Source organism: Festucalex cinctus, chromosome 6 (genome assembly GCF_051991245.1).
Source record: "Festucalex cinctus isolate MCC-2025b chromosome 6, RoL_Fcin_1.0, whole genome shotgun sequence".
Classification (NCBI taxonomy): Eukaryota; Metazoa; Chordata; class Actinopteri; order Syngnathiformes; family Syngnathidae; genus Festucalex; species Festucalex cinctus.
The window spans coordinates 3,611,556-3,626,394 of NC_135416.1; the positions used below are offsets into that span (position 1 = coordinate 3,611,556).

Consider the following 14,839-nt stretch of genomic DNA (forward strand, 5'->3'; position numbering starts at 1 on the left):
CTAATGGGGAGTTAAATGAAGAATTATGCACCTGGAAAAAAAAATAACCTTGCTCAGTTTGTCAACAATTTATTGCACCTGCTGGATATGGAGTGCACATTTTTAAGGACAGCCAAGGTTGCTGTTAATAAAGTAAAATTGTGCTTTCACGTTCAACTGCTGAAAATTGCTTGCACTCTATAACCTTGCAATGAGTGCTTTTATTTGTTATTTATTAATCATGAGTAAAAGAAATAATAGAAAAGTAGAATGAATTTAAAACATGGTGCTCCATCCTTAATTTTCATTTAAAAAAAATATAATTTTAATATATGCAGATTTTAATTATAAATATTTATGCATTTATTACCCCTGAAAAATATGTTATTTTTTCCCAAGACCTCAGCAATATTTATATTAATTCCTCCCACCCCCCCAAAAAAAGTCAAAATTCATTATATCCCAAAATATTATTTACTTTTTTTAAATTAATTTTCAAAGTTATTTTGTTAAATAATTTTAATAAATGCAGATTTTAATTGTAAATATTTATGTATTTATTACCCCTGAAAAATATTTTATTTTGTCTCAAGACCACAGCAATATATATAAATATTAGTAATTCCTCCCACCCAAAAAAAAAGTCAAAATTCATTATATCCCAAAATATTATTTACTTTTTTAAAATTAATTTTCAAAGTTATTTTGTTAAATAATTTTAATAAATGCAGATTTTAATTATAAATATTTATGCATTTATTACCCCTGAATTTTTTATTTTTATTTTGTCCCAAGACCTCAGCAATATTATTAACTCATTGACTGCCATTGACGGAAAAAGACGTCAAATAATGCATTTTTTCTGGGCTGGCAGTGAATGTGTTAAACACAATGTGCCAATATATTTTGTGATTATATTGCAGCATCCTTTTTTTCCTTTTTTCTTTTTTAAGGCAAATTTTGCTTAAAAATCCGTCAATTTTGGTTACATCTCATCTTAACTCATTGACTGCCATTGACGGAAAAAGACGTCAAATAAGGCATTTTTGCTGGGCTGGCAGTGAATGTGTTAATTCCTCCCACCCAAAAAAAGTCAAAATTCATTATATCCCAAAATATTATTTACTTCTTTTTTTTTATAACCTGTATTTACTTTCAAATGTATAAACTGTTGATATTTATTATTGTATTTGTGTCTTCTTTTCAATCATTGTCAGAATGAAGAAGAAGCAGCGTCATGTAGGTCATCATCCGGCCGGTGGACCATCCTCCTCCCCCCTCCCACGCACACACGGCGGCGGCGGCGTCTTAGCGCTGTCAGACGAGGATTAGCGCTTTGAAAGGCCGAGGCGTGGGAACGGCTTGGAAAAGGGAGAAAATGACATGAGCGGGAAAACAAAAAGGGGCCGGCGAACTGCAACTTGGGCTCCTTCAATCAACTCCCACGCACTCTCAAAGTCACAAAGTTTCAAGTTCGTCCGTCGTCAAACTACGTCAGCGAGCGACGACGCCCGTGTGGTCTGACGAGGCCACCAGACAATCCACTGGACGCAACGCCAGGTATGCTACAACACTACGACAGAATACAAGAGCAGTTTGGATTGACGATCCCACTTCTCACACCACTTTTACCAAACTCAGAAGTAGGACTATTTGAATATAAGGTTAGAAAAAAAAAAAAGTTTGCTTTTTCCTTTGGCTTTTTGGTGGTAACGATGAATTGACCCCGCTTCTGACACCCCTGACAGGCTTTCGTTGAACTCCCGATGCCCCTCCCACCTAAATCCCACTTCTGACACCCAACTTTTCACCAAACTCCGAGTAGCAACAATATAACACAGTGGTGCCTCAGGAAAGTTTACTTAGCTTAATGCTAACAAAACAATACAAAACGACAATAACATGCTAACAGTTAGCATCCGCAGCTACAGATATTTGAACACACAAAGTGGAGCAAAAATCACAATCATTTACATTCAGTTTTTTCATTATGCTCTTATTCTCTCGGGAAAAACTGATGTAAAAACTTAATTCATTGCCTCTGTACTAAGAATCCCTCTTCTGACACCAACTTTTCACCGAACTCCTAGTAGCAACAATATAACACAGTGCTATCAAAACAATACAAAACTACAATGACATGCTAACGGTTAGCAACTGATATTTGAACGCAAAAAAGTGGAGCAAAAATCACAATCATTTACATTCTACTTAATGATGTTATTACTCTCTCAGAAAAATACTTATGTTGTAAAAACTTAATTCATTGCCTCTCGACTAAGAGCCCCTCTTCTGACACCAACTTTTCACCTAACTCCTAGTAGCAACAATATAACACAGTGGTGCTTCAGGAAAGTTTACTTAGCTTAATGCTAACAAAACAATACAAAACGACAATGACATGCTAACAGTTAGCATCCGCAGCCACAGTTTTGGAAGCAACTGATATTTGAACACACAAAATGGAACAAAAATCACAATCATTTACATTCTGCTTAATGATGTTATTACTGTCTCGGGAAATACTTATGTTGTAAAAACTTAATTCATTGCCTCTTGACTAAGAATCCCTCTTCTGACACCAACTTTTCACCAAACTCCTAGTTCAACCCATCCCACTTCTGACTCCACCAAACTCATTGACTCTATTTCTATTTACGCCAGGTGCATGTGCTATGACTCTCTCCAGGTTGGGAAACAAACATTGCTTTTCATGATGTCATGCGACTGCCTGGAAGCTAACGCTGACGTAGAGCTGCCTCGGGGGAAGAAAAAAAAAAAAAATCTCATTTCCCATCCGTCGGTGAGCAGGATTCCTCCAATTTCAACTTCTCGGGCTGAGGAGAAGCGGGATCCAATTTGTCTCTTCTTGTTTGTTCTTCGACTGGTTTATCCGAGCCGGGCCGGGCCGGGCGCGGCCATTGCTGACAAATAGCCCGAAAGGAAACGGGAAAAATCTCAAACTTTTGTTTTTTTTTGTTTTTTTTTTGCTTGTGTTGGCCTCCTCATCCATCACATCCGACGGATATCCACCGATCCAATCGCTTCCACCTGCTCTGACTTTCTTCTTTTCCATTTCTCACTCTCTTTCTTGTCGTCCTCCTGAGGATTTGCTGACCTACTTCTTCTCCATGCTAGCAAGGCTTCTTCTCTTTTTTTTTTTTTTTGAACCATCTGCTGTAAATACACACAATGTGGACTTTTAAACTCCTCGCACCTTTGAAAAATAATCCGTTGTTTTGATGACGTGCCCTCGCCAAATGTTCCGGTCCAATATGGCGCACGGGAAGTTTGGATTGAGCTTCTGCGTCCCACGTGGCGCCTGCGCTCAATTCTTCCAACACCTTCTTTTCCCACCCAGCCAATATATTTATATATATTTTTTTTTATTTCTCTCACTAAGCTCATGAAGGAAATGAAAAATTCTGTCATTGTAACAAAATCATGCACACTTTTGAGCCAGTTCTAGGTTTACAGTTTAGACAGTTATTTTTATTTTATTTTTAATTTTTTTTTGTGAAATTAGTAACTGTTTTGGCCCAACTTGCATTTATTTAAAGGGATACTTGACTCATTCAGCCATTTTCAGCAGTAAAAAAAAATACTATTTTGTCTATAATTACTATGGTAACTTCATTATTTTTCATGTACAATTAATACCTTTAAAAAAGTTTTTTTTTTTTCTACTTGTCCACTGATGATGACATCACCTGTGCTGAGGAAGTAGGTAACGACCAATCATGGCTCAGTTTACTGACCACACACAGAAAACAGGTGAGCCATGATTGGTCGTTAGCTACTTCCTCTGCACAGGTGAGGTCATCATCAGTCGACAGCAAGTGGAAAAATTAGTTTTAAAGAAAAACTGAAGTTATAAAATTCATTCTGGACAAAATATGAACTTTTTACTGCTGAAAATGTCTCAATGAGTCATGTATCCCTTTTAAGACATCGCCCGTACAGCCACAGCTTTTATGAATGCCGACCATTATGTCACCGTTGTGCGCTTAACAGCATTGATGTCTCTCAAGGTATATAGCTCATGAGCGCCGGGTAATTAACTTATAACCCCCGGAAAACGAGGGAGCGCGAGAGAAAAAGGGAATAAAGGAAAGGAATTAAAAGGGGTCGCGCTACGTCGTCCCCGCTTCCGCTGGCTTCCCTCAGCGCGCTAACGAGTGCGTAATTAGAGTCGCCGTATAAATGCCAAACCGGCCTCGGGGATCGCTCACACCGGCGTGAACTATGGCGTGGTTAAATGAGGCGGAAGGCTTCAGCGGCGACTGGCGTTCAGCGAACGGTTTTATGACGAGAGGTCGCGCAGGCTTAATAGCACAGTTGATGGACTGTCGTATCTGTCAAGAAGGTCACAGTAGCGTGTACCTTCTACGAAGCTAACGTACTTGTTTTTTTTTTTGGGGGGGGGGATCCCTCAACCGGCCACCAGATTATTGTCTTCAACGAACTTCAACATAACATTTTTGTTGAGGTGAATTGTGAGAAAGTTTAGATCCATTCCCTACTCGATTCTTAACACCTTCCACTACAATTTTCCACTACAATTTCTACATTTATTCACCGATTCACACCGTTGCAACTTTCAACTGTTCAGCATTTCCCTACCGATGGCACTCACCACACTAACACATTTCCTCTTGTGGTACAAATCTTTGGCTTTTGTGAAGACTAAGAAAGCCATGGAGTTGCTTTTGTTGCTGAAGATATTCAAGTTGTTTTAATACCCTTTATTTTCCTTTCAGACATTTTTTTTTCTTGTTCTTCTCTCATTTAATTTTATTCTGTTTGAATTCTGCGTAGCTCCGTGTCCGGAGATGTTTGACTTGGTTTGAATTGTCAAATGCCTAGATTGTTTGTAATTGTTATGTTTGCTCAATTAAAAAAAACAAAAAAACAAATACACATTTCCCGTCCCCAAAATAAGTAACCCAATTTCAACAGGAAGTGACCCGCGGAAAAAAAAAAGGACAACAGGAAGTGACCCAATTTCAACAGGAAGTGACATGAAGTGGCCTAAAATCAACAGGAAGTGACCCGATATCAACAGAAAGTGACCCATAAGTGACCTACAATCAACAGGAAGTGACCCGCAAAAAAAGGACAACAGGAAGTGACCCGATTTCAACAGGAAGTGACCCGATTTAAACAGGAAGTGACCTGATTTAAACAGGACGTGACATGGAAGTGGCTTAAAATCAACAAGAAGTGACCTGATGTCAACAGGAAGTGACATGAAGTGGCCTAAAATCAACAGGAAGTGACCCGATATCAACAGGAAGTGACCTGTTTCAACAGGAAGTGACCCAGAAGTGGCCTAATATTAACTTTGTTTCTTTCCTTTCTTGTTTCCTTGTTTTATTTTTTCTTCTACTTTATTATTATTATTATTATTATTAGTTTTCCTCCTGTTTTTCCAGCTCATTGTTTATCATTTCACGTCATTCATTATACTTCAACATCATTCAATATCATTCTAGATAATTCCTGTTTTTCATTCAGCATCACAGCCTTCACACGCAATTTACTCAGAAATTGCACATTTTACAGTTACATTAGTTACACTGGACGTTCTTTGACGTTTGAAATTGGCTACCTTGGATGCTTACAAAAATGTGGCCCACACACACATACACAAAAATATTCAAGCACACAAAGATACCTGCGAGCGGGAACAAGCATCGGAAAGATTGGAGTCGCCGGCATCTCATCTCATCGGCTGCCAGTCGCGATTCCAAAGTCGACACGCGGGAAGGAAACGGTGATCCATCATGCTGCCCTCGCCCGCCCTCCTCCAAAATCCAAGCCCCAGGAGACCACCAAACACCTGTCTCCGCACTCCCCAAGCTGTCCAGCCCGGAAATTACACCAGCAGAGCGCAACGATGCTAAACCGAGTGCTACCCAAGAGGACACGTTCATCTCTTTGAAAGTGTTGCAAAGTGCGTGTGATAAATGTGAGACAAGATATTCAAACTCAAACTTGTCACTTTTGTTTTAGGCCAACGTCAATTTAGCAAAATCAATTTCCGAAAACCCGACTGATATGTGTAATGAATACAATAACTTTCCTATTTTTTTATTTATTTTTTTTTTGTGAAAAAGAAGCAAAGAACAATAAATATATGAATTCCAGGCAGAAAATTGGACTGTTTTAAAAAGTTTTTGTTTACCTTTGGAAGAGAAAAATCGTAACTTTTTTTTGTGGCCAAACAATCATCCAATTTTAATAAAGCTAATATCAGCCGATTGAATCTAAAAAAAATTACAGCAATATACATGTTAATGTAGTTGATTAAATTGTTTTGTTTGCACAACACATCAATTAGGTTCCCTGGCAAAAAAAAGTGCATGTCAGGGTCATTGAGGAATCTATGTGGTTAAAAGTATCATTGATGTTTACAAAAATCGCACTTTTGGTTCACTGAGGACTAAATTGTCCAAAATTGACCAAGACACATACATTCAGTGAGGATGTCTTAGGTTTACAAAAGCATCTTTTGTTCATTGAATGTGTCTTTGACATTCACCAAGGTTCATTTCCTATAAAAAGTGTCTTTGATGCATACAGAAGTTAATTACTTTAGCTTCATTGAAGACTATAAATATTCTTTGAAATTTACCAAAACACCTTTGATAGGCTAATCCAAGTGTCTTTGATGTTTACAAAAGCGCATAAAAACAAATCACACTTTAGCTTAGTTGAAAACTCTAAATTGCCTTCAAGAAAAATGTTAGGTTCATCAAACACATGTTTCTCATGCGTACTGTGTTCATTCTTGAGAGTGTCTTTGATTTTTACAAAAACTGATAAAGTACTGTTGATTGATTTCAAACGGTAAATATAGTCGTGTTGGACATTTATCCAAAGTGTCTTTGGTGTTTAAAATGTATGTTGGTTCTGGTTTAAATGGTCATTGTTACACTTGTTACATTAGGCTGACTATGAAGTGTGTCTTTGATGATCATCCAAAGTGTTTAAAGAAAAATACAGCTGAGGTTGTGTCTTTGATGCGCAATACAAAATATGTTCTTTCTGTAAAATCGAATACGCATAATATGCGAGCTGGGTTTGTTCACTGAAGTGTCTTTGATGTTCTCAGTAATCACACGTTAGGTTTGTTGAAGATTCTGAATTGTCTCCAATGCTGACGAAGCACATACGCGAGGTTCAATGAAGACATGTCTTTGATGTTTGGAAAAGCAAGGACAACATGTCGTTTTCAAGCTGACTGATGTATGTGGATGAAAGTGGTGGGCGAAAATAATAATAATAATAATAATAATTGTCCAAGGACGCACAAAGTGTCCGAGCTTGTTTTGCGCGGTCGCCTTTTGTGCTCTTTTCCTGACCAACAACAACAAAAGGCAACAACTGTCCTATTTATTTTTTATGCCAACCCCACATTAGCCTGCTGTGACCGCCTTCTTGTTCTTTTTGTCTAACCTTGTTGGGCGGAAAAAAGTAGAAATTTTCAACAACTGTTGTTTGCTGTTCCGGAAAAGTGACGATCGAACCTTCACACACGGCTGATGCTATTTTTGGTGTGTTGATACTTTTAGCTCAAGAATGATGATCAAAGTCACCAGATGAAGGCTTTCTCGATCTATTGATTATTTTTTTAAATTTTTATTAGTGTCTGTGAAAGCAAAACCAAACTGCCTGTGTGCGGAAGGACAAGGTGACTTACTAGTGCAAATGGGTTTAAACCTTGATTGCCATTTTGACCGACATTTGTCCGAAGCTTATTCGTTTTGATAGTTGCTAGCAAAAATGGAAATTGCTACAAGAAAAAAAAAAACGCTCTTACATTAAAGAAAACATTCTAAACATGACGAAAAAATAAAAATAAATAAAAAAATCACATGGAAAAAGTTGATTACGAGAAAAAACGTGGCTATATTCCACACAAAAAAAATTTTATTTATTTTTTTTGGACAAAAAAACATTGTTACAAGAAAACTCCAAACAATGTGAGATTTAAAAAAAAAAATTAAATTACATTTTGTCAAATAAAAAAAAAAACTATTAAGAGAAAAAAAGTACAGTAATCATATTCCAAGAATTAAAAATAAAGCAAAAACATATTATGGGAAAAAGTCTAACTATTTTGAGAAAGAAGTCCGTACATTCTAAGAGAAAAAAAAATGTTTTTTTTTTTTTTAAATAGTCATAAAAATATTCTCTTAAAAGAAGAAAAAAAAAACATTTCGTCCTAAAAATCTTTAAAGATTTATTTTAAAACTTTAATTAACCACATTTATTAATACTTAAACAAAATACTGAGAAACTTGTAATGTTCAAGGCAGATTTTGGAGATGCATTATTCATCTCATTGCTATTGATAGTACAACATAAAATCATTCAATTTATTTATCCCCATTTTTTCAGTATTTATTTGGCTTAAAAAACAATAATTGTATTTTCTTTTCAATGCATTTATGAAGGGCATAAATTATACATGTTTTTTTTGCTATTCATGGTCCCTAGTCAATGAACAGTACTGTACTTCTAATGTGTTAAAGTACAGCAACACGTGGACACACAAAACAACAATATGCAAAGGCGTGCATTCTTTATCATCTGCACAAAATCAGTTAATATTAATGCTGCTAGGTGTTTTGCGTTTCATCTCTTCATGTTTCAAATCTACATGTGGTATGTTTGTATGTACTTTTAACTGAAGTATGCACACTAGACAAACGATATCCAATCAATGAATCCATGAAATCATGACGCACAAATTATTGACCTATTTTTCTTATTTAAAATAATAAAAAAATAATTGTGTTTTAGTGAAGCTGGAACGGATTAAAGCCCTTTTCATCCATTTCAACTGTGGCAGATGATTTCCGGCAACTCAATCCCATGAACAGCGTCTCATTTCTTACAGCGTTATTTGGAATATTTCGCCACCATTTCATCATCTGCCACATCATTCACATTCATGCGGGATTTCTTTTTTTCCCCTCCTTGGGACTCGTTTTCTGGGCCTCATTAGGCCTTTTTTTTTTTTAACGAGACTCCTTATTTATTTATATTTGTTTAAATCCCACCGCAACCCACGACTGGCGGAAAAAAAAAAATAATCAAGCTCTGTTTTTGCGGTTGAAGCGCGCATCGCTAATGTCTGCTGGGCCGACGATATTCTAATTCTGACCCACTTGTGTGTGCGTACGTGGCTGATGATGTTGCCGGTTATGAATATCCTAGATTTACCATAAAATTATGAAAAGAAAAATTATATATAATAATAATAACTAGGAGGACGATGCAGTTTGACGTCACGAGGCTCTCAAGGGAAGCTCCTCCATTCATTCTCGGGTTACTCCTCATTGACAAACATGCTTTCCTTCCATTCATGCACGTGGGAAGCATCTGATAGAAAATGTGAACAAGCGGGTGGGAAATGGCTCAGTCAGCAGTTGCACTAAAAGGGATGCCATCTTCTTTGGTGGCACGCAAGCAGGAAGACAAGTTTGCCACAGTTGTCGCAACCTTATGAGCTAAAAAATAAGAATAATAAATGGCAAAAAAAATGTTTTATGGGGCTTATGAGGAAAAAGAAAGAAAAATAAAATACAAGACTGAAGACAGACGTGTAAAAAATCCGAAAACAAACAAAAAATTTTTACAAAATAATGTCAAAAAAAAAAGTTAAGGAAAAAAGTTATTAAAAATAAATGTTTCCCTCAAAAAAGAGAAAAAATGGTTATATGTATTAAAAAAAAAAAAAAAGTCGTTCTAAAAAACAAATAAATAAAAAAAAATTCTGTTATAACAATAAATACCAAAGAAATCTGAGAAAACAGTCTGGTGGAAAAAAATAAAGTTAAAGGGAAAAAAAATCCCAAAACTTAAAAAAAAAAAAAAAGTTACGGAAAAAAAGTTACTAAAAATAAATGCTTCCCTCAAAAGAGAAAAAAATGGTTATGTGTTAAAAAAAAAAAAAAGAAAAAAAAAAAAAAGAAAAAAAAAAAAAAGAAAAAAAAAAGAAGTCATTCTAAAAAAAAAAACTTACCACAGAAATATGAGAAAAGAGTCTGGTGGAAATAAAGTCAAATCTTAAAAAAATAATAATAATAATAATAATGTGGAAAATGTTATTCTTTTGTTGTTTTTTAAGGTCTACCAAAAAAAAAATGTAAAAAGAAAAATATCGTAATGGAGGAGGAAATGTGTGTGAACTGCTGTTTCAGTTTTGCAGCAATGAGCATTAGAATATAGCTAAGTTTCATCATTATTCACAAATCTATTTAGAATTGTGAGTAATTGAGCTTTTTTTTTCAACATGGCCCTGGTTGACCTCTTTTACTCTGCTGGCACCTGCTGGTGGTTTGTGTAATAACTACCATTTCTTCAACCGTTCTTTGCAGTTGAGCGGCTGCATCAAAGCCTTCTGTATTCTCTAGCATAAAAAAACGTATAAATACGTCTTTGGGACACTTAAACATTTAAAATAGAACGTATTTATACGTTTTTGGGTGCCAATGAGTTAAAAAAAAAAAGATTTTGACTATCCTCATCTTCATCACACATTTCCACAATACCAAGCTTTTAATGACAATTGACAAGCACTTAACAGTGTGTCTTAATGTGATGAATGTGTGGGGGATTAACCTTGAAAGTTTTTTTCCATGGCATCAAGGTGTCTTTTATAGGCAGGCCACTCCCCCCCCCCCCCCCCCACCCACCCCCCCTTTGTCTTGGCACGCTTCCACCTAACTGCGTTCATCTGTCATGTAGGTTATGATACGCATCAGGAATAGTGGTGCGCCAACTCTAGCAGGGTGTTGAAAAGGGTGCGTGGTTGTGAAAGTTTTCAAGAAGCTGTTGTACAACTTAAAATCGACATTGCTATACGCTAAGCAGGGTTCTTTTGTGTTTTGTTTTGGGGTTTTTTATGCCACGGGTGGGTCATGTGCGCGGAGGTGCGCTAATGTTGAGTGCCAGTCAAAGCTGACTTTAGACATACATAGGGTGGTGTGAAAATCATACGTAACTTGGTGGTATGTAAGATATCACACCCCCTAATCATTTTTGCCCCCTCCTAATCCCCCTCCACCCCCCGGAGTCCCCGCAGAGCGCTAAGAGGCTGAAGAAAGGGTTGCGGCAGGCGTAGCGCTGCATACGGAATGGTAGGCGGTGCGTGATTAGCATTTGCAGGGCAAAGGGGCAGAGGGGAGAGACAAAGTGAAGATCATTAGCGAGGGCCAAAGTCAAAGCTTCAGCAAGGTTAACGCACGTTCGGATTCTTAGGCGGTGTTTCCGTACGCGGAATGAGAATCACTTCCTGTCCTTTTTCACTTACAACCAATGAACACATTGCAATACATATATTTTTATTTATTTATTTATTTCAATAACAAAGCAATTAATGGGCTGAATGGGACGTTCGACATCACTTTTTTTTTTTTTTTTTTTTTTTTTTACAGAACGTAAGTCTCAAGTCTTCAAGTCTCAAGCAAATCCCACTTATTGAAAAAATAAATAAATAAATAAAATCTTGCTCGGTCATGAGAGTGATAAGAAAATTATTTTTCATTCAGCACAATTATGGCTAAAAAAAAAAATCAATCAATCAAAAAAAATTAAATGAGCACAAAAAAAAAGGTTCATTTCCAAAGGAAAAATTAAATGAACAATAACTTGAGTATAGGCTGCAATTGGCTTGTTTTAATGTAATAGTTTGAAGATTATAATCTCCATTGTGTCAAAACTATATCACGTATCCTCAACTAAATGCATAGTTGACATGAAGTTTAGTTCATATTTGACCAGCTCTTGATGAGCTGAACTGTCAAGCTAACCTAGCTAGCTTAGCTTGACAGTTCGCACAGCTAGCTTACCTGCGTCGAACAAATGAAGGTAAACGTCGTAGCTGTAAGTGCCTCTTCCTTTTTGAGTTTCTATTGTCTTTTTTTCCCCCCCAATTACATCAGAGATAGTCCTTTAATCCAAAAGTATTCATTTCTTGGAGCTTTCCGTGACACTCTATAGACCCTTCCAGCTGACGTCACTGCTTAGTTCCCGCAGCGCCTCCCGGAGGGCAAACATTCCATAACAAATGAATGTAGAGAGCTTGATTTTCAGCAAGCGTTTTCTTTACAAGGTGGGAATTATGTTGTGTCACAAAAAATGTCCCGAGTAGGACACTACATTACTGCGAATCATTGAAACCAGTCGTTTGAAGCCGCTAACTAAAAAAGTTGCGTCGTAGTTTCATGCTAGCCACCGTGCTAGTCTTTTACTCCTCACTAGTCTTTCACGGGGTTTAGAATCGCTGCCGGCAGCCGAACGAATGCTCTCATCTCTGTTTGAGCCATTAGAGCATCCGTCGGCCGCGCACAAGTTCATTGGTCGCTGATTTATCAACTTTTTGCCCCATTTTCTAGCTCACACTGATTGTTTGCTAATTCACTCGCTCTCCACCGCTAGGGGCGCACTTCAACGTGACGTCACACTGGAAGGGTCAGGTGTACAGTGCGCACTGCTAAAAGTGACACTTTATTAAGTGGAATGTATTTACAAATGTACACAGACGTGTCAAGTCATGGAGTTCAAGTCAAAGTCATTGTAACGGTTGAAGCAGTTGCGGTTTTGTGTTTCGCCAGTAGGAGGAGCTGGTGTTTCAGTGATTGCAATAGAAGGTTATTATGGTGCGCAAACTTATTTTGTTTAGGTGCATTGTTTTTATTTTCTTATTATTTTTGTATGCTTAGTAGGACTATATACTCAATAATTAGTTTGCAAGTAAATTAAAATGGTAAATTTTATGTTTGACTTTTTTGAGGTCATTTCCTGTTTTCGTTAGCATAGCAAGGTAGCAGTCGGATGCAGCCACAGCAGCGCTACGTCGCGACAGTTGCGGAGCTTAAGTGAAGCTAATTAAGTTGCACAAGTACCCGTTTGTTCACTAGCAGGCCAAAGTGGTACGTATATGTTTTATTTGTATTTTATATTTTCGATGTTTTGTAAAGCTAAGTTTATTTCATTGTACATTTGTCTCACCAGTTCTACGGTGTGTCTGTGGTAAAAGCAAGGCCCGCAGTAAAACATCAGTGCAAAGAACTCTCGTTTCTCCGATTTGTGAACAAAACGGCGTAGTCATGTCAAGTATTTCAGAAGTTTTTTTTTTTTTGCCAAGCAAGTCGCAATTCATAACACCTGTGACTCGGGTCCAAGTCACATGACTCACTAAACAGGATTTGTTTCGATTTATCTTTTAGGTAGATCGCCAACTGTCTCACTGCCTTTACAACAAAAAAACAAACGATCTATTTGGTGCACCCCTTGTTTCCACATTCTGACTGTGACACCTCCCGCTTGAATCTATTGTGTTGCTGCTTTAATGCCTTTTTAATGGGGGAGGAAAATGACCTGATTTCTGTGCAACAAGACAGCAAAAAGGAACACGGCGAGTGCAAGACGCGTGGGCGATTGTGTGCGTGTGTTCGTGAACGTGTGCGAGGGACTAAAAGTAACCCAGGGAGCTTGCAGTGTGTCATGAAGCGCTCCCCGTTGCTGCTCAGTCAGGTCGAGGCGCGCTGTCACTTCCTGTCCTCATCAACGCCTCGTGCGCGCGCATGCGTGTCAGAGACATCGCAGACGTACGTGTATGATAACGTCCAAACTACACATGCACCTTATTTCCGTGTCTATCACAACAACAAAAACGTTTCTCTTCTTTGCTGTCACCCCAAACATGCCAAAGAGTAAAAGTTTAACACTAGAACAGCGTCATACGGTATGTGCCGGCAAATCTCGCGAGGTTGTAACAAAAATCCAATTAAACTCATTTAGCGTCTATCTCAGCCAGAAGCTTTCCTCGGTTCTGAAGTGTATCGCTGCCTCCCTGTGGACATTGGGGGGAACTGCACCATGTTGGGAAAGTAGGCCAGTGCAGTCATGCGCATATCGTCAATGTCATCATTCAACTTCACCCTCTTCATCTTCAACTTCCTCTTTTATCCTCATTCCACTTTCATCCTTTTTTTTTCCGTCCCCATCCTCATCCTGATATTATTCATCATCTTCATCACCAGCCTCCATTTCAACGTCTTCATCTCCACTTTAGGCTTCGTCGTCGTCTTCCTCTTTTTTTTTTTTTTTTTTTTTCATTTTCCTCTCGATAGTCCTCATTTTCACCTTCATTTTTTGCCACCCTCTACTCGTCTTCATCTTCCTCACAACCTCTTCCTCATCTCCCCATGTTCATCATCTTCATCTTTTTCATCCACGATCTTCATTCGTATCCCATCATCATCATCATCATCATCATCACCTTGTCATCTTCTTTTCTCATTTTCATCTTCTTTATCATCCACATTATCATCTTCCTCACCTACTTCTGTCTGATTCCACATTACTTGCACTACTTGCACAATTTTAAACATTTAATATCAATTTTTCCCCATTCATTTTCAATGGGACAGTCATTGAACGTTTTCCTAAGTATCACTTTCCACGCCCACTTCCATATATATATATAACTTATCATCATTACCATTATCATGCCACCTGCGCGGTGGCACAGTTGGTAAAGCGCATTGTCCAGTAACCAGGAGGTTATAATTTCATAATTTAAATCTCAACGTGCTTTCACCATTCCCACGCAATTTCTCCAGAAATTGCACTTAGTCTAGTTGGTCTAATTCTTCTCCTTCTAATCATTTTTTTTGTCTTCTTGCATTACAACTTTTTTTTTTTTTTAAACTACTTAGGTAGTTTTCCAAATAGATGTCGCATTAATGCTGTCTCATCTGTTCTCCTGACAAGTAGATTCTTTGACAGTACAAGAACTGTTGTTCTCTGTGTATACGGATAGATGGCAAAATTCAACAAC

The 14,839-nt window shown here is 37.5% G+C and overlaps 1 long non-coding RNA gene across 1 annotated transcript in view; it reads left to right on the forward strand.

Annotated features, from left to right (window-relative positions):
• The window catches only part of LOC144021424 (uncharacterized), a 44,711-nt gene extending 38,672 nt beyond the window's left edge, over nt 1–6,039 (forward strand). Inside the window, exons 3-4 of the long non-coding RNA XR_013284139.1 lie at nt 1,197–1,539; nt 4,939–6,039. This is a non-coding gene — a long non-coding RNA (uncharacterized LOC144021424). The remainder of the gene's footprint in view (nt 1–1,196; nt 1,540–4,938) is intronic.
• The last annotated feature ends 8,800 nt before the right edge of the window (nt 6,040–14,839 follow it).